Source organism: Theropithecus gelada, chromosome 1, assembly GCF_003255815.1.
Source record: "Theropithecus gelada isolate Dixy chromosome 1, Tgel_1.0, whole genome shotgun sequence".
Taxonomy (NCBI): domain Eukaryota; kingdom Metazoa; phylum Chordata; class Mammalia; order Primates; family Cercopithecidae; genus Theropithecus; species Theropithecus gelada.
Window position 1 is genome coordinate 166,743,318 of NC_037668.1, and position 27,507 is coordinate 166,770,824.

General features: G+C 33.8%; 2 long non-coding RNA genes across 2 annotated transcripts in view; one reads left to right on the top strand and one right to left on the bottom strand.

Annotated features, from left to right (window-relative positions):
- LOC112614227 overlaps positions 1-3,668 on the bottom strand; it is a 57,044-nt gene extending 53,376 nt beyond the window's left edge. Inside the window, exon 1 of the long non-coding RNA XR_003117057.1 lies at positions 3,336-3,668. This is a non-coding gene — a long non-coding RNA (uncharacterized LOC112614227). The remainder of the gene's footprint in view (positions 1-3,335) is intronic.
- Positions 890-27,302, top strand: LOC112614219. Its single transcript, XR_003117054.1, has 3 exons — positions 890-1,070; positions 11,521-11,695; positions 26,888-27,302. It is a non-coding gene; the product is annotated as an uncharacterized LOC112614219 (long non-coding RNA).
- The last annotated feature ends 205 nt before the right edge of the window (positions 27,303-27,507 follow it).

The window sequence follows — 27,507 nt, forward strand, 5'->3', positions numbered from 1 at the left end:
TTACATTTTAAAACATTTAAAAAGTAATACTTGTCTTTCATTAAATAACATTTATCATCAGCCCACCAGTCACTTCCTTTTTAAAAATACGTTGATTTTCAGTACTCTATAGAGTAATAGAAGTAATGGAGCATTTGAATCATGTGCCTTCATAAAAACGTAGACAATGTAAGATGAAATCTGTAATAGTAAAATTAAGGTGGCATGAAGTACTTTTGAAACTTTATACTCTTCTGTATTGATTGTTTTACATTTGCAAGAAAAGACAGACACACGTTATGGAGAAAAATTACTAACAATTAAGTTGAGAAAATTACTTTTAAATCCAAATATAACCTTTAATGTTTCTTTTATCATTCAAAAGTTTATTTTTTCTCATGTGTTATTTTATGTTTTAAATTATTCATAAGTGACATAAAATATTAGCCTCAGAAATATAATGTATTGTATTGAAGATGAGACTCTTTCGCTTTCTCTTCATATATGTATATATGTGTACATAGGTATACAGACATATATATGCATTTAAATAGCTAACAATTTTTGACTTGTGTATCAATCAACAAGTTAAATATTGAATACATAGTATGTCATTATTATTCAAAAATCCTCATGAAATAGATATGACAATTTTATTTCTACTGATTAGGAAATAGGCTTAGAGAGTTTGAGTAACTGCCTAAAGTCACAGCAAATGAGAGAAAAAGCCAAAATTTAAGAGTTAGGAGTTAAGCTACAGCAAGCCCTCTGTATCTTAATGTTCCACTCATCCCTTCAAAACATCTACTAAATGCCAGGCACTAGGTCTATGCTGCTTACTTTTGGTTGGGTGTGGCTGACACCAAACCAAAATAAATATATATACACCTACATACACAAAGGATGACAACTCAGATGAAAATTAAGCAAGGGTGAAATTATGGACAATGCCTGGAAGATGGCAGCTACTTTTGGGTTGGTGACCTACAAAGACTTCTCTGAGATGGTGACATTTAAGCTAAGATTTGCGTGTCAAGAAGGAAATAAGCATAAGAAGATAAAGGGGTGGCAGCTGTGACCATAATGCAGAGGTAAATCTTCACATATTCAAGGACATTCAAGGGCCACTACGTTACCAGTATAGCTGGTATATCACACCCTGAACTAAGGAAGGATGATAGGCATTGACATTAGAGAGGTTGAGGCAGGGACCAATCAAGTAGGGTGTTGAGCAGCCAAGTAATTTGGTTTATCCTAAGTGTTATGGAGAGATATTGGAGTGTTTTAAGTAGCAGAATGGCATAATCTGGGTTTCATTTTAAATGGATTACTCTAGCTGTTCTGCAGGAAAGTGAGGGGAAAGGAGATCAAATCTATATTCATAAGAATTATGTTTGGATACTTATATGTGCAGATTCACAGAAAATTATAGGCATATTGAATTTAAGACATTTAAATTTTAAAAAATGTACTCATTATAATGATAATCTTGAAATTATCACCTTGCAGAGAAGCACAAAATGAGAGTATATGCTTTAAAAATCTCCCATTCAATGAAAAGCCACTGAAAGTAAATTTGAAGATTTTTTAAAGTATTTTAGCAAACAGCATTATGAAAAGTATATTTACAATAATGTAGAATTTAATGTGTTCCTTTAAATAATGTATGTTATGACTTTTTTGACAATAGCACTTCACATGCTTTATGACTCATGCTTTGAAGTAATATTCCAAAATGACAACACAAATTGTAGTGAGTGAATATGTTTTTGATGTAGACTGATTCAATAGCAGTTTCTGAATGCTAAATGGAATGTTTTATACTTAAAGGAAGCATATTAGGGAGTAAAGCATTAATTTGTTGTGAAGCTTTTATTCCTTCTTTTATTTTTGATATTTTTGAGATAGACTACCATTTTTAAATCTCTTATCACAAAAGATCATTTTCATCTTACTCTTAGCAATTTAGAGGTGTTTATCAAACACACTTGGTGTGATACTGGTTCTACCAGGGTTATATAGTACAGATCTAAAAATGTTCTTTTTAAAAACCATAGTTCTGTAAATAAATAATATTTGAATAAATGAAAATTTAGAAAAGTGTCCTGAGTCTCCATTACATCTAAGCAGTTTTCAGAACAATCTTATATCTTTGATACACTGGCACTTACTGCTATTAGGAAATGAGCTAATTCATATATAATAAGGATATAATAATCATGACTTCTCAGTGTAGACAGAACTAGTACATGAAGACACATTCCTAGCAGAAAACATGTACAAATCTGCTTATATTTTAATGGTATTACCATATGTAATATTAAACATTATTCCAATTCTCTTTACTATTCAGCAATTCTTATAAAGTACAGCTTCCTTTCACATACAACACGGATGTTCCACAAAGCATAAACACAGCCTTAGACTATCTTCCTGCTAATAGAAAATTACTTTCATTTCACTTACTATTTTTATAGACTTTTTTGAAAAACTAAAAAAGGTTAAATTTGTATTTTATGCTCTTATGTATGTTAATCAAAATCATTCTCCCAATACAGACAATAGTTATGAGTGTAGCAGATAGAATGTTCATTATCAATAGAAGACAAATATCGTAGACCATGGAGAAATAAAGTTAAACTGCTTTTCTTTATTTTAATAGTAAGTCCTTTGTGAAACCTTTAGAAAACTATTATCATTTACATAAAAATTAATTTCTAATTTTGTCTAATACTATGTATTTGTATCATTCCTTTAGAAAAACTTCTTGTATTTCACAATGCAAAGGAGTTTGAGCAGGTTATGAAAAAATAATGAGAAGTGCGAGTCTACTTCTCTGCAGTATTTACTAGTGTGATCAACTGCCCACTAAGCTTGTCATTGTATAAAACAGAAAGCATATATTTTAATCTTCCCAGCACCGAAATATTTAGGCTCAAATATTTTGTAAAATTTTTAGTGAAAGTATTTATTGAGCTATTAATATATTCAAAGCAATGTGTTGGATCCCTTGTTATTAAAGATGAATCAAATACAAATTCCGCATTTTAGAAGGTTATGGTCTAAAAGAGAAGGTAAGCACCCATAATAAAAATGTAAAAGAAGTATGTTCTTAGAAGCAGATCCAATAAGGTGATGTTGGAGTTGAGAGATGGAATAGATTGCTTCCCAAGACGTGAGGATACTTCTTGGAGTAACTGGCATTGCGTTATAACATATGGTAGAATTAAAATGTATGATCAGATAGAGAAAGACTTTTCAGACATAATGCAAAAACAAAAGGTGAGTAGTAGTTTTCTATTGCAGAGTAATAAATTATCACTAATTTGCAGTTTAATGTAACACACATTTGTTACCTTAAAATTTCTATGGATCTGGAATCTGGGAAGGGCTTAGCTGAGTCCTCTGTTTAGGGTGGACAAGATTGCAATAAGGATTTGTCTGCAAGTGCAGTCTCATCTGAAACTCAACTGGAGAAAGATTCATTTGTGTTGACAAAATTTAGTTCCTTGCAGTTGAAGGACAGAGAATTTCAATGCCCTGTTGATGTTCAATTGGAGAACATCGTCAGCTCCTAGAGACCACCCTAAGTTCCTTGTCACAGTGGTCACCCAACATACAGCCTACAACATAACAGTATAGTTCTTTAAATACAGCCAGGAAAAAATAAACTTTCACAAGATGATCACACCTGCTGGGCGCGGTGGCTCAAGCCTGTAATCCCAGCACTTTGGGAGGCCGAGACGGGCGGATCACGAGGTCAGCAGATCGAGACCATCCTGGCGAACACGGTGAAACCCCGTCTCTACTAAAAAATACAAAAAACTAGCCGGGCGAGGTGGCGGGCGCCTGTAGTCCCAGCTACTCGGGAGGCTGAGGCAGGAGAATGGCGTAAACTCGGGAGGCGGAGCTTGCAGTGAGCTGAGATCCGGCCACTGCACTCCAGCCCGGGCGACAGAGCAAGACTTCGTCTCAAAAAAAAAAGATGATCACACCTTATTCTCTATGTAATCATAAACATGTAATCACACTCCTCCTGTCTTGTTTGCTGTATCCTATTGGTTAGAAGCAAATCACAGGTCATGGTCATACTCAGGGGACAGTACTATTCAAGGCCATAAATGTCAGGAGATGGGGATGATGGGGAGGCACAAGAGAGCCTATCCACCACAGGGTGGAAGGTGAAAGTTTTGGTTTAGCTGAAGGGTGTGGCACATGTACATGGGACAATTAGGTTGGAAAAAATTTTGGGTTCAGGTTGTGGAAAGAATTGAATGCCCTACACTGAAGTTGAACATTATATTTTATACACAAGAGGAAACCATTGTTATATTTTTGAAAAGTAGAGGAAACTTAATGGAACTAGGTTTCAGAAAGTTTAATCTGGAAATGAGTTATAAAATGAATAAGGAAAAAATAATTGGTTTAGGAATAAAAGTTAGTATATTAACTTGTTGAAAGAATGAAATAACAAATATTGTAGAAAATATGACTATAAAATTAGAATTTAAAATTAAACTTTTGTTTCTTAAACTGAATTACAAAAAGGAAGGGTGATCAGTCAGTCACTAGTTCCTTACTAGGTCAAAATTACAGGCTTCCTTTTATACACACATGTAATGTAAGATGTTCTTTGGGAATGTCTTTGTAAGAAGGAGAGGTGAGTCTGTGAGACACTCAGGTGTGGAAAAACAGACTTCATGATACTCATCAAGGGAAGAAAGGTGAGCCCAAGACAATATATTAAAAAAGAGTAACAGTAGTATGTCTAGGAAAATGCTGGATATTGGATGTGCAATATTTTGTGTAATCAAAAAGAAATTTACTCTATTGGCAGCACCATCAAATTAAAGAAAAGCTGATTTTTCATGAGCATCATATAAGGGAAGTGGAAATGAGGATAAAGAAATATGATAGATGGCAACAAATAGAACTTGACAATAAAGAGTCATTAGAGAGAGATAGTAGTAATAATTGACATTTTTAATCTAGTCAATTAGGAAGTTACTAATAACCAGAAGGATATGTTGGAAAAAGAGTAGGTTTTGGGGCTACAATAAAAATATTAGTTTATATATACTCAATTTAAATGATTTGCAGAATTTTTGCTGAAGATGTACAATGCACACTAGAACCCACAGGCAGTCAGGAGGACACAGGTGGATTCTTGGAAGTCACTAGGTAAAGCTGCCAATTGAGAGTATAAGATTGAGCAAAATTACCAAGGAAGTGAGTGTGGTTCGAGAAAAAATAAAGACTGTGAGCAAATCCCTATAAAGTATCTATATCTCAAAGATGGGATGAGGAAGCAGAATTGGAAGAACTTGAGAGAGAAGAAACAGAAAGAGTGATCCTAAAGGTAGTTGAAGACAACAAAGAAAGAGTAGAGTAGTAGCTCAAAGGAGAGAATCATCTAAGAGTGGCAAAGTTGAATCTTTTCAGTGGTCAGGCAAATACTGCAGCAATCCAAGTCTAAAGTAATAAGAAGACATGGGACAAAGGCAAAGTGAAATACATGTGACCCATATAAAGTAACTGACTTCAAAAGAAATACATTTTTAAAAACACAATATCCTTATGGAAAATCCACTGCTATCTTGATTTGGTCCACAGGGTGCCAGTTTGTGATCTCTAGCCTATAGTAATAAACAATCCAGAGAAGAGAAATAGAATGACATTGAAACAAATCATTGTTTTGCAAGTAAGAATTTCTTAATCATATCTTTGTGAGAGAGGTTTTATTAAATGACGGAAGCAGAAATTGAAGTGTAAGATTTAAGGAGAAAGTGGGTGATCAGGAAACAAAAACCTTGTCTGATTTTATAGTGATGAAAAACTTGAAAAAACTCTGTCATGCAGTCGTGAAAACAGCCATGAGAAGGTTATGGCTGGTCACAGACAACAGGGGAATGACGAGGCTAAATACTGTGTCCCCACTGGAGAAAACAAAGAGCTTCATGAGGTGAACGCAACAGTCAGGGCTGGGAGTGGGAATCAGCAGCAGTAGCCAAGGAGCAGAAGTCCAGCCAAACCTATTGGATGGTATCTTGCTGGTGTGTAGGCTCCTTCAGAATTCCACCTCACCAGCTTCCCCACAGGTTTCAAATGCCACCCAGATTTTCAGTGAATCATTTACCTTGGGAAGGCGATGGGAAATTATTAAAGGGGCAATGAATTGATCAGCTCCTTGGGTGCTGGAGGTTGGATTTTTTTATTCTTAGAAGATATGAGTCATGCACAGTTGTGGAATGGATGGGAGCAGCCATGGTAAGGAGTTGTATTCCAGAAACAAGAGGGCAACTTGGTGGAATCAAGTCCTGGAGCAGGACCATGGGGATTGGATCCCAGGCACAGGTGGAGACATGAGCTTTTGAGATCGAAAATGACACTTCTTTCTCTAAGTCTGTAGAAGATGGAAAGTGAATACTTGGAGTTAGAGATACATTTGAAGTGGAGTAGAGATATATCAAATAAACTCCCACTGGGAAGTTCTGGCCTGTTTAGCATCAGCCTAATGATGGGAAACACTTGGAAGAGCCATGACACAGGTGACCTGGGCATGCCTGTGTTAGGTGTTCAGTTTTATCCTGAAGAAAAAGGTGTGGTTTTCATGCTGCTGAAGAATAGTGGCTCATGTTTCGCAGTCTGCACAACTAACTTCATGCTCTTTGCTTGGGTTCAGTCACTCAACAAATGTTTACAGAGGTTCAGTAATAGGCTATATTGCATAGTTGTTTAAAAAACTTTATTGCTTATTTTTGTGATTAGAAAAGGAATTTTTTTTCTTTGTAAAAACCTATACAGAAGAAAAATGAATATAATATCATTTAATCAGTATTTCTTGAACATGTATCATGGGTTGAACCCCATATTGGCAGTTAGACATGCAATAGAAAACAAAACTGACATGACTTTGCTGTATAAAACTTATAATCTAGTAGAAGAAACTAAATTCTGCCCAGACTCTCCCATCACACCCTCTCCAGGTAAACACTGTTTGGTTTTGTGTATATTCCGCCAAATAATTTTTATTTTTAATATACTTCAAATAGTTTTCATCACATTCTATGAGTTATATTTTTCCTTCTTGCTGTGTAGAGATTAGGGTAGCTTCATGCTACATTCAGATACTAATTTTGAAGTTTTAGACAAGATGACCCAAAAAGGATGGCAAAGAAGGAGCTTAGAGCTGAAAGGGATTTCAAACGTGATCCCTCTCTTTACAATCTCTCTTTGAAATCTTCTTATTCAAAGCTGTATAATCAAATAGGTGCATTTACATGAAGTAAAACACATTAATTAATTTATTTAATACATTTTGAGTGTCTTCTCTAAGATAATTTTCTAAATATGGTTTACTCGCTAAAGCAAATTTCCAAGAAAACCTAATTTTTCAGAAACAAACAAAACCTGTGGAGAAGAGCTAATAATTACTTTTGCAAAATTCATATGCTCCAGTTTAAAAAAAGAAAATTAAAACTCAAACAGGCAAAAGGAAGACAAAAAATTTCAAGCTAATGTGAAGTATGGAGAGGCAGATTTCTTGATTTTTCTGGCTGCAGTCATATACTAACATTTTAGTTTTATTCTCTTTTATTGGAATAGTGGCTGTTTTAAAGATACATAAGCATTTATACTCTCTGTCAGCTATCTCTGTAGGGAAAAAAGAATTTACACACCAGAGCACATGGAAAAATGAATGCATGATGATAGAGTTTTACAAATTTATTTATTTTGGGTTGTTATAGCCCTTCTACCCTTTATTCTCATTCAAGTTCCCATTTTTTTAAAAAAACATTCCATCTACAGGGAACTGCACAGAAAATGTGAAATTGGTAATTCTGCTTACTCGGCTATAGAAGAATATAAGAAATAGCTATAGCGTATGTCACTATAATTTATGATGAGGCAGTGACAATAACTTAAAGACACAGAATAGAAACCAACTATCCACCATTAAGTAGTGGATGAGCTTGGAGCATATCATTTTGTTGATATTTCTATCTCCAACACTCAACAAATTATTACCCCTGCAATTCCTTACATTTTTTACTTCCTGGAAATGTCATGTATAATCCAACATAAAATGGAGACCATTTGTGCACTTTTCACTCAGTTTGTTACTGTAAGAAAGATATTTTAAGGTAAGAGCTAAAATATTCAATCCAATTCAGTACAAAATTTATTGAATACCCAATATTATGGCTGCACTATAAGAAGGTACAATAAATTCATTTATTGTCTTAAACACACACACAAAGATTGGAAAATGACTACCTCTTTATGGGGAAGGGCTGGTTGGTATTGAACAATTTCTTTCCATAGGGCTCACGCGTCTCTTGGCTCTCTAGCATCCTTACGAAGGAAACCTAAGAGTAATAAACTAAAACTAAAATAACAAAGGAAAGTATGATTTAGGAAATTTCACCCATAAGGTCCAACCTGCTGTAAAACAGTAAACATATCTAAATGTTCTGTTTTGTTTGCTGGCAGTAGATAGGCTCATTAGAGTTGGAGATGTTATCCCAAAGTGTTTTCAGATAGGATCTCAATGGCATTTCAGTTTAATCCTCCCAATTCTTTAGGGGACCACTCCGAATTTATCTTACAAGGGGGCAGTAAGCATAGAGAAAAGATTACTTCTCTGCGCCTTTCCCTAACCAGATTTTCGGTTATTCTCAGACAAAAGAAAAAACGTATCTGCCTTCAGAAGTCTGACTACAGAATATTCTCTCCTATTTGTGTTTAAAGAGTCACCTTTCAGGAGCAGCAGCTCTCTGTGTTACAGCGGTTCCTTTATTTATTCATTTAGTTACAACCAGCGCTTACTAACTGTGCATGAGGCCTACAGGAGAAGCCATCAAAGCATACAGGGAAATAGCCTAGAGAATATTAGAGGATGAACACATAAACCTGGAATGCCCAGCCTAGACTTGAACCACCAAGGAAGGAAAAGCATGCTGAGACTGGAAATACAAAGAATCATGTGAAGTGTGTGTGTGTGGTGTGTGTGTGTGTATGTGTTTTCCCAGAAAGTTTCAAGCAAGTTGACAGAATGTTCAGTTTAAGAGACAAGCGAGATTCCTTTAGAAAACCTCGAGTAGCTTACAACCTTGTGTTATGTTATAATTTGAACATCAGGTGTGGCAGGTTTTACATAAGCTTTCTGTACAAGTGTCTAAAGAATGAGTGCACAAGTTGAGAAAAAAAATCTTTGCTACATAAACCCAGGCTAACTTGCTTGATGTGGACAGAATGAGGGGGAAACTTGGATCCCTGAACATGGTTGCTTTTAGATTTCGTCCAGCCTACTACTGACATACTGCATATTCTCAGGAGTTAACAGATGGCTCTGGTTCTGACCCTGGCTTTTCCTGTGCAACTTCCTGTGTTACTATCTGTGTGGTACTTAGAAAGTTAGTTCACCATTGGAGCCTCAGCCTCGACATCTGTAAATTGGGAATAGTAGTATCTATCTTAAAGGGTAGTTGTAGTCAATGAATTATTACATGTAAAAAGCTTAGGACATTGCCTGACGTGTCTCCTTGTAAATGTTATTTTTCTTTCTTTTTATTTCCTTTCTTTTCTTTTCTTTTTTTTTTTTTTTTTTTTTTAAGATGGAGTCTCACTCTGTCACCCAGGCTGGAGTGCAATGAGGCAATCTTGGCTCACTGCAACATCTGCCTCCCAGGTTCAAGTGATTTTCCTGTCTCACAATCTTGAGTAGCTGAGACTACAGGCAGGTGTCATCATACACAGCTAATTTTTGTATTTTTAGTAGAGATGGGGTTTTACCATGTTGGCCAAGCTGGTCTTAGACTCCTGACCTCAGGTGATCCACCCACCTTGGCCTCCCAAAGTGCTGGGATTACAGGCGTGTGCCACCATGTCCAGCCATAAATATTAATTTTAATTATCATTATGTATTAAACTTATTGTACAAGTATGAAAAAGAAAATTAACCCACTGACTTTGAGGGATGTATATTCTGATTATCCCTTATAGTGTGGAAAATAAGTTGTCTTTAATGAAAAATAAAATACTTCAACAAGATCCTTCTTAGTAACCCCAGACTAATGGCAACGTAATGGACAGAGTTTGCTTTAACTTCCTGAGAAAAATTAAATCACTACATTTTAAAATAACTAAAATGGATCTCTCTGTCTCTCTTTTAAATAATATCATGCCCTAAACCCAAAGGCCTAATTCTGCTTGAGAGCTGTTTTAAAATATGACCTATTTCTTTCAAGTTTCTCATTTTATTATTTATCCTCTTGGAGCTCCCAACTTTCAAAAAAAGTGAATGTATTTCTTTTAAATAAGAGGAGGTCTGTGCAGTGCACACATCTAGATTCTGATAGTGCCAAGAGATTTTTTTTTTTCAAAGCAGCAGTTCATGTTCAGCCAGCGCCAAACGGAACTTAAAGCTCAAAGGGTTTGACTAAATTTAGAAACCACGATGTTCAAGTGGTTCTAAATTTGACAAAGCAAACCAGAAGCTAACCAAAATCGTACATAAAATGATCTTTTCTATTATGACAACAGATTAGACAAGATATTATTATCCTAAATTTAGGAAAATCAGACCAATAACTAAAAATGAGTGACTTAAGGCTGAAAATAAAACAAATGTATTTCTATTCCAGAAGAAGGAATTCTAATATCTTCATGAATATTTTGAATGACTTTTCTGATGCTATGAAGTTGAAAATATCAAAATTACTTATCAAATTTTAAAGAAGAAAAGAAAACTGTTCCTATCAAGTGTGTAGTCTCTATGGCAATACTTCCAATCTGAGTTCCAATATTATCAAGAGCAGCTCATGTTTGGCAATACTTCATAAAATAAACTTGAGTTGTCCACCTGGTTTTCCACACCAAGCCCGTATATTTCATACATAATATTACACAATGATATGTTAAACAAAATTGATTTAGTCCTTTTTCTGTGTCTTATAATTTTAATTGTGTAACATTTGTAACATTTCCAATTCTTAAAGCATTGTGGTTTATTCCCAGAACACACCTTTGCTTCATTCTGAGGCTACCGTCTAGTACACTGATAAAAACCTGCTAAATTGTTTTCCAGGGCAGAAATTTTAGGTTGAACCAGGAAAAGTAAGATTAACTGCTAACATACTACAGTTATACTTTAAAATTATTGTGAAACTATTATTTTAACAAATAGTAAAACAATCAAATGCATATGACGAAGTTTTCTATTTTATTTCAAAATAAAATATAGAATATGGTATATATGAAGTTTTTGCAATAGTGCTTTAAAAATAGTAGTAGTGCAGGATTTTACTAATGTCAAAGCTGTAACTGCAAGTTAACTTTGAGCCAGGTTAAAGGTGAAAATTATGTATTTTCTGAGAGAAAGAAAATTTCAAGTTTTGAAAACCACTTTATACTTTAAATCAAACTTTAAGAGAACTACTCCAGTTTCACTGTGTGTTCCCTAGCCCTTCTACTGGCCTTTTGTGTAACTACCTAGCTTACCTAAGGTTCTCTATTGAAGTAAAAGTGTTTTCATTTCAGAATTCCTGTGATCTGGTACACATAAACAAATATCAAGAGAAGTCAAATTTTAAAATGGTGGACATTTTCCAATTAGATTACTTCTGATCAATACAATGTCTGATTTTTATATGATGTCAACTAAAATTCAAATTCAGATGTCAAAAAGGTTTAAATAACCCTCCCTCCAATCTCTGTAAATATATATTAGATGTGGGAACCAATAAAGTTTTAGACAAGGAAGATTATTCCATGTAATGGGAAAGCTGAAACCCCTAACACTTCTGTTGTGTACCTGCCTTACTTCTGAAAATAATTTCTTGCAATGTTCCATGAACATTAATGCATCAGTAAATTACCTTGGATCATGAATTTTTACTGGAAACAGTACCAAAACTCTGGGTTTTCTGTTGGTTATTTATCTCTAAGTTCATCACACAGTATTTGAACAAGGCACAAAGAGTCAAATTAAATCATACTGAGTAATTGCAGGTAATTGCAGGTCATTCTTTACTGTCTATAGGTGGATAAAAAACAATTTATTTGGGGATTAAGAAAAGTATGTTGATAATTTTCTTATCACAAACATAGTTTTATTGTAAGGACTTAGAATATGCAGATAAGCAATATAATGACAATATATCCAAAGATAGCTAACATTAATATAATCTGGGGGGTATAATAATTTTATACATGTTTATAGTTGATTTCTATTTATCCAATGAATCAGTTGGGATCCAATCAATTTGAACAAAGAAGTTTATGATAATTTTTTTAACTGTAACAGAGGTTTGAAGTAATGAGGGATTTGCAAGCAGCAGTAAATAATGTTAAGAAATTTGGGAATACAGATATACAGACTAGCCACTATCCCTAGGGTTGAGCTAGAGATGGGCCAAGGGGTCAAGTGAGCATGCCGTGACTACAGGCACTCTGCTATTGCCCAAGGGAGGGAGCAACAGAGAAGTGGCTCACTTCCATGAACTACAGGAGTCATGTGCAACAGAAACCACAGGCTCCCAAGAGTGAGGTTGGATGAGTGTCTGAGTAAATTAATGAGTCTCATCTTACTTACCTGATATTTTCTATCAACCTCTAATTGATGATTTTCATTTCCTCTTATTGTTGTCTTCAAGGTCTTCTTCCCACTCTATACTCTCTCTGGGGATCTCTTTACATTCCACAGCCATTGAATCTTAAAAATAATACAAGAAATAATTGAATGAAATTTCCAAGAACTTAAGAATATAGACCACTTTTTCCCCCTAACATCTAGAACAGTATCTACATATTGACAATATCCAATAATATTTGCTAAATAAATAAAGAAAAACACACACTGAAGAGTCAACATAATAAATGAATAAAAACATATTCAAAAGTATATCATTCTGAAATTGTACAATGCACATAAATATTTGATGCTGAAAACTTCTATAAAGATAAAGAAGATCACATATGGGAGTTACAACATTTAGACTTCTGAAAGAAAATTAATTCTAACCTAGAATTCTATGCTCCATTAAAAAAATTAACCAGAAGACAAAGATTAAGTAAAGCAACTTGCAGATAGGTTAGATCTAAAAATATGTATTTGTGATACACCCTTCTGTTGGAAGATATACATCACCAAAATAATGGAATAAATAAACAAGACATAGGATTAATGAAAAATGATTACAACACAGGAGAGGTTGAAAAGAATTCCTGGAATATTGTTGAAGGGAAATCCTAAGACATCAGCCATTCTTCTAGAAGCCCCAAGGCTATTGAGAGCATGAAGACTAAGGAATGAATGTTTCCAGGAAACAAAAAAGGAACCAATGAATTCATGACACGTTACCTGGTGAGACTGACTATAAGCAGACATAAACAAAACAATTTCCATAGGTGTTTTATTGTTTGGAATGTAGCAATTTATGAAAAAGAAGACACAAGTATTAACTCCAGGACAAACAAAGAGTTATTTAGGTAAGGGTGCAAATCTTAGTAAATGACTTGGTTCAGAAGTGAACAATGTAACACAACTTTTAAAAAGTTGAGGGGTGAAGACTGAAGTGGTAATTTAAATACAAATTCTGACAAAATTTTATTGACAGGAGGGAGACGGGAGTGGAGAGAATTTCGTATCATGGTACAAAAGTGCTAATTTTAATATTGCATAAAAAGAAGTCATTGATAGCAGTAATATATATTATTTAGTAATATGAAGGCTGAAGAAAGAATATTTTATTTTGGTAGAAATTTTTATTTCTATTATCTCCCTCCTTTCAATAAAATTATATCAAAATTTGTGTTTAAATTACACTTCAGTGTCCCCTCTCCCTCTTTTGTCCCTGGGTGCCAGAGTTTTTATTATTATTTTGAGTTATTAATTGAATTTTTAAAAGCAAACACATATTAGTTTTTGAGGTTTTTTTCTTGTTGTTCTTGGGTTATTGACAGCAATGGAGAGCGAAGGAGAGAGAAGATAAAATGAGAAAATACAAAAAATGGTGAAATACACAATTACTGGTTTCTAGGACTCTTTTGTCACTAAACTGAGCTATTGCAATAAGGTTCCTGCTGATTTTTCTATCACCAATCTCTCCCTTTAATTCCATCTTTCACAGAGCTTCCAAAATTATCTCCTAATCACAGATCTGGTCATTCACTTTCTTGTTCAAAACCCCAAAACAACTACTGACTGATCATGTTAAACTCCTCTGTGTGACATTTAAGTCCTTATCTTGTCTAACTCCAACCTAACTAGAGTTTATTTCTTTATTAATCAATGTTATAAAACTACATCCTAGCAATAAAAGATTATTTTCTCATCTCTAAATAAGACAATCCCTTTACACTTCCATCCATTTCTCTTTTTTTAAATTTCAATAGGTTTTTGGGGAACAGGTCATGTTTGGTTAAATGGTAAGTTCTTTAGTGGTGATTTCTGAGACTTTGGTATACCCACCGTCTGAGCAGGGTACACTCTACCCAACGTGTAGTCTTTTATCCCTCAACCCCCTCCCACCCTTTCCCCAAGTCCCCAAAGTCCATTTCTTGATCCAGAGTTCCTATCATTTGCTCTTCCCTCTTTGACCTAACTTATTTCCTATTTTTTCATACACAAAATGCTAAAGGCCCAGGAAAACTTCTCCAATCACTTGCATTGACATATCTGAAATGCCACTGTGTTGCCACTGTGCATTGCGTTTTTATTACAACACTAGCAACATTTTGTTTTGGGTCACAGTATGTACCTTACACCTATCTGGTCCACAAAACAAAATTCCCTTTTTCCTTGAGAAGAGAATCTGTGTCTTACTCAGAGGCATACTTCTGTGAATGTTTATCACAATGCATACAAAGAGTAAGTGTGCAAAAATTGCTTGTTTAATTTTAAACAAAGTGTTTTAAAATTGCATAAATATATATGCCTATTTAATGCTAATATTCATAATAAGTCTATCAAAGATAGTGACCAAAATGTTCTAACTATAAAATGTTTTCATGCTTTGCCATTTATAAGGAGAAATTCAAGACTCAGCAACCAATTGTTTTAAGGCTTCCAATGACTCATAAAATTATTCCAAAAGTTTGAGAAAACTTATGTTTGAAATTATTTATTCAAAAATTATTAGCAAAGCCCTAACTAGTATTTCCTAAATATGTTAAAATTAAATACAATAAGAAAATCCAAGGTCTCACAGGTGTTATTAATAGTGGCATTTTTATCAGCAAGATAATCTGTTCAATTCTATGGAGAATATAAAACTGAGAAAGTTTTAATAATTGTAAGCTAAAGACCTATAGATTTTAATGCTTGACATTTTTTTTTTACCTTAATGCTCATTCTTTATTTGTTTTCTTTTTAGTTCTTTTAAAATTTTTATAAAGTGCAGGAGAGACAGCAATCTACAAATAAGGACACTTTGCTAGGTTCCCCCCACCCCAACCCCAATCCACTCATTCTCTTTGTCCTCTGATAATTTATGAGTTGGTTGAATACATCAACTTTCAGATTTGATCATGAGTACTTTCTTGGAATAGTCCAATTAGCCTTGTTCTGCTAAATATGTCAATAAGAGGAAACCGAGTGTATTTTACAGTATGTTTTTCAAGCATCTCTCCACCGCAGCTGTGTCAAGTATACTCACAGCAGATGTGAACAGTGCATGCAGTGCTGTTTCCTAACGCTCTATCTGCAAATCAAAAGTACTTATTATTAGAGACATAACAATTTTTACTCCACTTATTTTAATATCTTTTATAAACTTAATGAAACAACAACCATTGTGACAGGTCAATGTTGAAAGAAGAAATTAACTTTGCAATGAGTGTTGCTCTTAAAATTTAGGAGCTCCCAGATTATATGTAACTCAACATTTCTTGAATGATTTTTACCACCCTGGTAAGTATGAATAAATTGGGGCAACACTTTAATAAATGCCAGGTTGTGAAACTATTTGAGATTTTAAAATATTTGAATTCCAGAAATTAAAAAGTGAGCAACAAATAATATCAATGTAAATTATTTATCAATAGTCATTTTAAATGTCTCTGCAAGCATTTTCCTATTTTATAAACATCTATACTGCATACCATCTGCTGATGCTTATTTTAATTCATAAGAAGACTATGTTTAAATGAAAATGTAAGTGACAGAATCAGAACAAAAGGGAAAGGGCAGGAGAATAAACTGAATAAATTCCAAATATGACTTCTAAAGGCAGACAATATAAAAGCTGTAATCTTAGTTTAAGCCTTACACTCCTTAAACACAGTAATTACAAGACATCTGCTGGGAACACAGCTTTGCTATTGGATAACCTTAATTGCCCTGTAATATTTCCTGACACTCCCCAAAATATGCCCCATTGCTAATAATTCATTCACATTTCAGCACCATTATTAGCTACTAATTCAAACAATCAAGACAAAGACAATAAATGGATGACCTTGAACAATTACCCACTCAGTGAACAGAATTTATTTTGTGCTTTTCAAAGACGTAACTGCTTTCCTGCGACTGTGAATAGCACTTCAAAATCAGGCAAATGCAGACAAGAGAAAAAAAATCGTGGCATAAATGTAATGTTCCTTCTGATATTCTTAGAGGACTAGTGTTAAAACTTATCCACATATTATGCTTTCTCTAAGAAAAATAAAAGAAAGTATGAAGTCCAAGCAAGAAACAAATTCTCTTTATAATAAATAGAGACAATTTAGTCATGAATAGTCAAGTATACATTCAGTTATTTCTTTTTGTTTCAACCTGTGAGAACGTTTAAGAATCACATACATTCAGAGCCAGGAAAAACATTCACTACTCACAGCAAAATGGTGGGAGTTTAATGGACAGCTCCTCAGGGGGCTCCTCTTGCAAAATATTTTAAACACAGTCTGCCAAGTTAACACTCCCTCCCCCTCACCACCTCCCTGTTTCTCAAGAAATTTGAATTTTTAAAGAAATGTTGTACTCTTGGCCTTTTCTAATATGGAATGCATTAAGCGAAAACCCATAAATAAATGCTTACATATGCTTGTGAGAAATAAAGCAGACACCTCAAATTGATCTATTTGCCAACAAAGGGGAGGGGGAGCAGGCACAACCGACAACTAAGGCCAAGGAAGTAACAAAGATATGGGTGAACCTATGTTATCACTATATTTCTTGGATGTGCTGTGGGGCATATTCTGGTTTGGTGTGATCCAGTTATAAATGCAAGAAGAAAGGATGTAGAAAAATGGGTTAAGCAGAGGCATTCCAGTAGGGAAAGAGTTTTAGCATATTTTTATGGTCTGAAAAATCCCAGCAAAAATATTGAGTTTTTAAGTATACAATCAAACAAAGGAAAAGCAGGTTTTGAATTCTCTTGATGATATGTGATCCTATAAAACAATTCTCATAACATTACAGAAATGTGTAATATATATATTTATGAACTTAAAATTCATAATATTATAATTTTTCCCAGTGTTTAGAGAAAAAGTCTTGGAAGACAATTATTTCTAATTGTGTCATATTCTCCCTCTACCCCAGTGAACGTTTGCCAAGGCATTTGAAAAGTTCTATCATAATTTTTCACATAGAAAAAAATCCAAAAAATATTACTTATATAAGAATTTTTATATACATTCAGTTCAACATTTTTATTTTAATGTTAGCCTAATAAAAACTAAAATAGAATTTATCCATACAAACCTTACACATTCATTTTTTTGTTTTGGAAATTTCTGTGTTCAAGATTTTTTATACAACATTAGAGACATTTATGTTAGACCACATATTATATAATACAGAAAAAAAAAAACATTATTTGATTGTATGAAAGCAAAAAGAAACTCTACCAAAATGATAAAGAAACAGGTTAGAAAGCTGAGGGTGAGAGGTTGAGAAAGAACCTGAAACATTTTTTCCTTAACAATTGATCAGAGGTGTACAAAACACACAGCAAAAAATCAGCCTTAAGAAAGCCGAAGATGATAACGTATCACCGGGAGATTCACCTAAGTCCAGAGGTGGTTCTAGGATCACTAATTATGCAAAGCACAGAGTGGGAAAATAATGATCAATTATCTATGTGTTGGGCTATATACTAGAGGCTTTTCATAAAATAGGTTTCCATTTGAAGACATTATAATGTAGTTAGAATGACAAAATTAATACCCAGTATAACCCAGTTTCCTTTACAAGCCTCAAAGTAGGTATTAATAGGGTCACTGTCAAATGTGTACACATGTATGTGCATTTACAAAAAGGATTTCAGGTTGCTTCCCTCAAGGTTTCAACTTGCTATTTCTAGAAAACCCAGAAGAGATTCTTCTGTGTACTTCACACTAAGGTATTTTCATTCCTTCCCTTCTTCCTCCACATTTCCCTTTTGGTACTTAAAGTCTCTGGAAGGTGCAAGCTTCCTATGATCGACAGCCTCTGTCTCAGTGAGAAAAACCAATGTGCACACCAAGGGCATGATTACCCTCTGCTCCCTGACTGCCCAATCGTGAGATTCCCAAGAGTTTCTGGGCTTCCTATTGCCCTCCCTGTTTTAAAGCAATGAGGAAATTCTTTTGTCCTCCAAGTCATGCTACATATTGCCCCACAAAACACTGAGTAAGCCTTGTGTTTTCATAGACTGCTTCCTGGAACTGGTGTCTTCCTTTAGGGTCTAGACATGAATTCAGCCTGCAGCTCAGAGAATAGACCACAAGCTATTTTCTCCATGTTTCTACTGGTGGCTCCATGCAAACATTTTCACTTCATGCAAATGTCCTCATGTAAATAGTATTACATGCTTATCGTTTTGAGGTTCTTTACCTATGATTTCTCCTTTGATTCACAAAAAAGGTGATGATGTAGTTACTCCTATTATCCCCATTTTGCAGATAGTAAACCGTAGTTTATCAAAGTCGAATGACTTGGCCCAAAGCACCAGGTAGTAAGTAGTTGTGCATGGCCTCAAATCATCCAAATTCCATATTCTAGCCCTAGAATTGTCTAGATTCCTAAAATGGGCACAAATTGGGGTACATTGGAATGTCTGTTACACATTTGAAATTGTGGGAAGTAATGTAAAAGATTGTGCTGATGATACGCAGCCACATGAGAAGGCGTCAATGCAAAGAAAAGGCAGCTCCAGAAAAGGCTCGTGAGTCCTGAATTTATTAAATCCTTGCTACTTGTTTTCTTTGGAATTACTAACCACTTTTCAGCTTGCCTCAGGTCAAATGAACACCTCCACACTGCTGAGTAGAATCTATGAGGCTCCTATTGTAATCCCGTCACTAAAGAAGCACATTTGGGCGTCATTAACCTAATCTAAGAATTAGATTAGTGTAACTTGCTCATGGCCATATAGATGTTAAGTGGCAAAGCTGAGTTTCAAACCCAGGCAGTGGGGCTTTCCCAAAAGAAGTGCCCATGCAGCTAACTTCAGGACATTGCACAACAATTTATTAAGGAAAAAGACATAAGCCTAATTTACTGTGTGTGGTATATAATTTTCCAATGTGTGATTTCCCAAAAGAGTAACATCCTAAAATCTCCACAATAAGCTTCAGATTATTTCCAAACAAGGGCTGTGGTCAGAATAATTTAGTAGAAAAATTTCTTTGATTCTTCTATAAGAAATCATGTTAGGCGGGCGCCTGTAGTCCCAGCTACTTGGGAGGCTGAGAGAGGAGAATGGCGTGAACCCGGGAGGCAGAGCTTGTAGTGAGCTGAGATCTGGCCACTGCACTCCAGCCTGGGCGATAGAGCGAAACTCCGTCTCAAAAAAAAAAAAAAAAAAAAAAAAGAAAAAAAAAAAGAAATCATGTTAGGAATATTAAATGCTTAGCATATAAATATTATTTAAAGTAAACAAATGCACATCTAAAATTGACCTTTAGATGGATATTAATAGTTTTCTCAAGCACTTCTTTTGGGAAAACCTCACTGCCTGGGTTTGAAACTCAGCTCTGCCACTTAACAGCTAGATGGACATGAGCAAGTTACTTAACACTTCCTACTCTGTAAAATGGGTTGTATAATGTGACCTTCGTCATACTTGGTAGGAAACTTAAACAAGTTCACATGTGTAAAGTATTTAGAGCAATATCTAGGCCATGACAAATTCTCTTTAAGTTGATTATTTTTTTAATTAATGTATGAAAAATGACCTGGAGCTGTTCATTTGAATTAAACCACCCAGCGTCCCTGATTTTTCTGGAGTCTAATCCAGCTCTGCCCTCAATAAGTATCTAGAGTGAAACTTCTGGCATACTGTATAGAGAATAAGGAGTAGGAATGAATTTCAGACCACAACCGTAATTTATTTATAGCTTTGAAACTCACTAAATCTCATACCTTACTCACATATTCTTGATATTTGATTTCCATTTAATTTTGGCAAAATGTGCATTTCCCCATATAAAGAAAAAGGTCCGGGATAGATAACTGGCTATCAAATATCCAACTCTTGCTAAATAGCATTTTGATGAGAGGAAAGTAAATTAATCAGACTCATTGTGATTAAATCTCTTTAAAAATGCGTGCACACACACACACACACACACAAAGGGAAAAATGAACAAGGGTTTTTTAGAAATCCATTTCAGCGAAATCCTAAATATCGCTCCACAAGCTCATGGAATGTCTTGGACTTGCTTAAAATGGATGCATTGTTGAGCTACACAATTCTTTTCCACTTTAGAGACACTCAAATACATTTATATATAAATTGCTTTTTCTATAATTTTATTAAAAGAAGAAACCCTAGGTGAGTTTCTTTTTATATTTGTATAACAAAAAGATTAATATCCACTTAAAGGTCAATTTTAGGTATGCATTTTTCTACTTTAAATATTTGTATGCCAAGCATTTAATATTCCCAACATAATTTCTTATAGAAGAATCAAAGAAGTTTCTCTACTAACTTATTCTGATCATGGCCCTTGTTTGGAAATAATCTGAAGTTTATTGTATAGATTTTAAGATGTTACTATTTTGAGAAATAACACATTGGAAAATTATATACCACAGTCCATGAGGCTTTTTTTTTTCTTAAAGAAATTTTGTGCAATGTTATGAAGTTAGCTTCATGGGTTTAAATAAAGATAAAGGGCATCTCTCTTCGAGGATAAATAAAATCTCTGGAAAGATACTCAATTGTCTTTTTATTTGTTTTCTTCTTCATCATCTTTATTTTTTTAATAAGTATTTGTTTAAAGTAACATTGTGTAGATTAAATTATTTTTTGCTTACTTGCAGTTTTGATATTTCCTTTTCAGAAAACCCCAAAGTTTTCAGCTAAAGTTTAGGTTCTAGTTTTAACTGCATACTTTTGTTTTTCTCATATTTTATTTCAAATACTGAGCCAACTTCGAATTAGATTCATGTTTTCTGTGCTTTTCTGAAAAAGAAAATTCTACAATTTCTATACAGATATGGATTATGTATGTTCAGAAAGATTTAGTGAGACTAAAAAGATGTGCTGTACAATATGAATCTCATAATTTATCCTACAAAATTCTCCTTAAATTGTTGCCATTTTTAAAAAGTAAAAATAAAATGCATCAAGCCTAGCATGAGGATAAGTGAATTTATTTAAATAACAAGGACTCTAAAGAAAACAGGACTTCAAGCAAAATTACCATTGTGGATGACAGATCTCATTATTTCTGCATATTCAACATGTTTGACCAACCTTCAGTAGTGCAAAATGCAAAGAAAGTCTTGTGCAATCACTTTATGAAATATTTATTTAGGAAATGAAAGCCCAGTTCCATTTATTAATTACCTTTTTTTTAAGTAAATCATTTGGAAACATCCAAATGTTATTATTTTATCCAACAAGTGTGCTGTTCTTTGATCTCTCATCTTAAACTCTGCCTACATGAAATACAGAATGCTTTGGATACTACAGTCTCACAAGGCTCATTCTCAAAGTATGCTCTGCATGAATTTTAGAGACACCAGATTTCCATTTCTCACTTTGGAACCTAATGTTGCCAGATATCCAATGAGTAAGCTCAGGCAATACCACACATAGCTTGTCAATACTCCAGAAAATTGTAGAATGATCAAATGGGTCAGTTGGAAAAACAACTAATAGAAGGAAGGCTGTGAAGTCAAAATGGCAAGATCTAGGTTCCAATTCCAGCCCTACCACTTATTGCCTTTACCCATGTTACAGAGTATTAAGAATTATTGTCATTTTAGGTCTGTGTACTAGAGTGAAACTTCCTTTAAAAAGCTGAACGAAGAGTCAATCTATAATGTCCACGTGTGAGAAGGTAACGCCAAGTGAGGCCACCTGGGTCTGATGACAGGGTTTGGGAGCACTCTGGTCTGGATGCCATGCAGAAGATGAGAAGTGAATGCACTGATCCTAACCAAATGACAGAGTTCAGAGAACGAGGTAAACGGCAGCTAATGAGAATGTAGCGAAAGCTTGTCTTGAAATAGAAACCCATTAAGTTTTGACAAAGTCTACAAAGAAGACAGATGGACATAAATGTCTTTGTGAAGAAAGCATCTAAAAGATAGCAATAATTAGTTTTAGTTTCTAAAATAATGTAAGAATTCTCACCTAATTAAATTAAATGCTGGCAGGGATAAATCTTATAAGCTATTATTGATGCATCAAATTAAAAGTGGATTATAGAACAAATTTTTCCTGTGCATTAGGGCAAGTCATGCTCACTTCAGAGTGCCAAAATTTGCAAATAAACATATATATACATGATATATGTATACATATATAATATATACATGTTATATATGTATACATACATATATGTAATATATACATATGTGTGCATATATATTATATGTAATATATGCATATATAATATGTATGTATACATATTATATATGTATACATATAATATATATTACCTATATAATACATATAAAACATAAAGAGGTATTTATTCTGTTAAAACCTTAACAGAATATTATTATATATGTATTATATATATTATTATATATTATATATGTATTACATGTGTAATATATACATAAATATGTATGCATACATATTATATATGTTTATTTGCAAATATATATGATGTGTGTGCATGCAGTTTCATTTTATTTTTCTAAAGTTACTATTGTTTTAGTGTTGTGTCTATGTTTACTGTATACTTGTGTCTATGTTTACTGTAATACATGTCTATTCAGTAGATACTGTTATCTGGACACTGGGTTAAATATTAGGAATGCCAAAATGTGTCTGCTCTTGAGGAGCTCTCAAAATGTTTACCAGAGACATCGTAAACATACATAAACTTACACTATCATGCACTAGGTATTCTAGTAGATATATGTACAAAGTACTATGGGAACACAAATGGGGAAATAATTCTGATTGGGAAAGAGGGGGACCCATTTTTAAAGATACACAGAGAAGATCTGTGATTGGGGCATTGAGGAATAGAGAATATTCTATGCATTCTAGAATTTTAAAAATACTATTAAAAAGACTTGAGCAATTATTTATTTCAGTTGCTTAATTTTAAACATGAATAAAATGAGAGTTGGACCTGTAAAGTAAGGTGTTGAAAGGAACCAAAAATAAAAGGGAAAGAGAAATAAAGTACAAGGATTTCCAGGGTTTTCAGGTCACCAGACTTTGTATTTCACACAGGGACTCTATCCCTGTTCAGTGGCCCTGGCTTCACAAATCCTACCCTTAAGTCCAGTTGAGGCCAGTTAATAGAAGTACAGTTCAGGCCAGTTCATATAGGTCCATTACTGAATAGGAAAACACTTAAACTTAAATCTCTATTTAAAGAAGACAATGATTCAAACAACCTAGAAGTAGTATTTTTAGTTGTTGTTTCAAGATGTTCCCATTTACTTACTTCACTTGCTAGGAAATATGATGTTTATCTATATACTATTTACTTTGGCATAAAAGAAGTATAATACGATTTCTTTTTTATTAGAATGCCAGAAATCCTTAAATGACAAGTGTTATTTATTATTTAGAATATCCCTCGAAACCCATAACCATCTGAAAACTACTTGCTAGGATCTGGCAACTTTGAATTGGGCCTTTTGCCATTTTGACAGATGGTCAGAAATATAAGAAGCCAAAATACCATATATGTGCACTGATTGTGAAAGTTTTGGGTGTGATTCTCAGCTTAATCACCCACATGGCTTTCAATGCTGATTTACATGACCATGATTAAAAAGAAGAGCATGGAAAACACACACACACACACAGACACACACACACGCACACATACACACAGCTCTTCATTTGGTAGCTAGATATAGATGCTCAAGTTCTTCTGCTGCCTTGTAGTTCTCTTGATAGACAGTCCATGTTGATTTTTAAAGCTACAGGAAAGTGCATTTTGAGTATTTGTAGGCTTCTGTATATTTCAACCATATGCTTTTATTTGGATGTACCTTAATCCCAGAGCAGCCAGACAACAAATTTGGCACTCAAGTATGGAATGTAGCCATATTATGCTCTCAGATGGTATCAGCAGAACATTTATATGATTTAGATTTAATATTGTTCTTATAAGAAATATATTTTACTGCAAGTTTGAATATTGGTTACATGGTTACTCCAATTTGTACTTAAGGTTTTAACAGAATAACAAATATCTCTTTATATTATTTTGGTCACTTGGAATAACTACATTAGTTTGGCCATATGGTGACCAAATGGCAATTATTAACTGCTCATTGATTAGCTATTACAATAATGCAAATATAACCATATTTGGGTCAATTTAGTTAAGCTATAGAAAATCTATCACTGCATTATACCACATATATAATCTTTTTTTAAGAAGCCGGTGATTGAACTCAATTAATTATCACTTTCAATATAACTAAGATGAATACAGGTATTCTGTTAACTAAATGCTGATATGGTTATTAGTATCAGTAGGAACCTTTTACTGCATGTTGATTATATATTGCATATTAATATAATTTTAATACATGCTAAAATGTATGCAGTATTTATATCGTGAAAATGGTCAAATTCTACAAATTCTTTTGATTTCCATTAAGTGTGGTCTTCATTTTTTTCTTTCAATCATTAAATTTAAAAAGACTTAACATTTCAACAATTCTGATATAGAACAAAACAAAAATACCTATTTTTGCCTTTAATTCGAGCACACTGATTATGATTCAGTGTTAATGTTAGCATTTGAAATATTAAAGGATTAGATGACAAATAAAATGTAGTATCTTATTTTCTTATTGCTTATTTTTATTAAATGAGAAATTCTATAGTTTTATGGGGCACAGAACTGTGGAATCTTATGGGATAATATGTGGTACACATTTAAATAAATGAATCAATACTTTCTGTAAAATTACAGTACACCAAATAAGATAATCATACTAATTGGTCTTTCCCTTTGGGGAAATGAAATAGAAAAGATGATTGGCATGGCTATATCCTTGTCTTCATCCAAATGCCAGGAGTATAATAATCACTCAACTCCTCCATTCTTTCCCAGTTTGAAAAATCATATGTGAGGGAAGATCTGGTACATCATGTGAAATATAAACTTCATATTTACTACTCTTTCTTCCCACCCACTTGCCCTTCAAAATGAGACATTACTTGATTGGTTATTTGAGGATAGCGGTAATTCAAATGCAAATAGAGACCCTCTTTTGCACTCAAAATGACATACCTCAGAGCTCTTTTTTTTTTTTTTTCTCCTTTTATTAAATTATACTTTAAGTTCTAGGGTACACGTGCACAACATGCAGGTCTTAATAAATAGGTCACAATGTAAATTCTTTACAACTAAACAAAGAAAAGCATAGACAATCTAGATTTTCATACATGAATCAAATTTTTACAAGTATATAAAAATTAAATCTCCTACTAGTTGGGCGGGATGTAGAATGAGAGAAAGGCAGTTTTTTTTTTTTTTTTTTTTTTTTTTTTTTCCAGTCTTTTCACCCTTGGTCCAGTAATGGCTAAACTGGAAGGAAAATTGGAAGGGAGCAATTCTTAAATTTGTTTTTCTAGTAGATTTTTTTTCTTAACCTAATCCCTGCATATACCGTGTATAATAACACAGCACATCATATCAAGAGTTTCGGCCGGGTGAGATGGCTCACGCCTGTAATCCCAGCACTTTGAGTGGACGAGGCGGGTGGATCACTTGAGATCAGGAGTTCAAGACCAGCCTCATCAACATGGTGAAACCTTGTCTCTACTAAAAATACAAAAAATTAGCCGGATGCAGTGGCATGTGCCTGCAATCCTAGCTGCTGGGGAGGCTGAGACAGGAGAATCACTTGAACCCAGGAGGCGGAGGTTGCTGTGAGCTAAGATTGTGCCACTGCACTCCAGCCTGTGAGATAGAATGAGACTCTGTCTTAAAACAAAACAAAACAAAAAAAGAGTTTCAAAGATTAACTGGATTATTTTGAGATGAAGTAAATGCTTGCTCACAAGAGAGATATAAGAAATGTTTATAACATTAATCTATATAAATGTTAATTATATGTAACATTAATTTATAAGTATATATTCTTCATAGTTTGGTAATTCTGCTTTGGCATATAATAGCATAAAGCATGTAGAAGTATTGATGAAGTTTTAAATCTGATCAAGAAAACTTAGATGATTTTTCCTAATAAATATTGGGGCAGAGTTAATGATATATTCTTGTGGGAAAGTTAATACATATAAAGAAAATCATAGAAACACAGAAGGAACTATCATAGTAGATTATTATAATACTGTACTTATGATAGTTTTCAAGCAGATAAACACCATCTAGTTTCTTTACAGACAAAACAGAAAGTGAAAACCTTATATTAGATACTGAATGTAACATAAAAGAGGAAAATTGTTAGTATGAAAATCTTCTATTTATTTCCAGATGATCTCTTGTGTGCTAAAATTCATTCTTTATCTTACAGAGAAAAATAATAAAGATCAGGATTTTCAAGGGCCATGGTTTGTAACAGCCCAATACAGCTACAAAACCTACATACAGAGTTAGGATCGATGTGATGTTACATCAGAGTAAAAGAAGAAAATGTATTAAATATTGTTTTTTAGAAAGTCATTCTATAGTAATTTATGATTCTCACATCCATTAATATTACAGAAATGTCACTCTTAATAATTTTATGTTTTAATCACAAAAATGTTAAGCTTAGAATAAGATTTTTTTTTTCTAACTGGTGAATTATTTTTTCTCTATTTCCCCATGCTAGGGAAAACTTTAGATTGCTAATGTTAGTACATAAGATAGCATTGATATTACTATGAATTCCTAAAACAGCTGATCTTTGATTTAAAATGCTTATGATGTTTCTATAATTTAGTCCTAAGAGGAAAAATACACACACACACACACACACACACACACACACACACACTCTTGAGTTTTACCAATTCTTCTACTTGAATGTAAGTAGAAAGGCAACTGGAAGGGGACTGCAAAATATTAAAAGCAAAACCACGCCCTGTTCTCTGATGTCATCCCATGCATCTTCAATCCTTGGGGGCTACTCACGCTTTACACCTGAGCCAG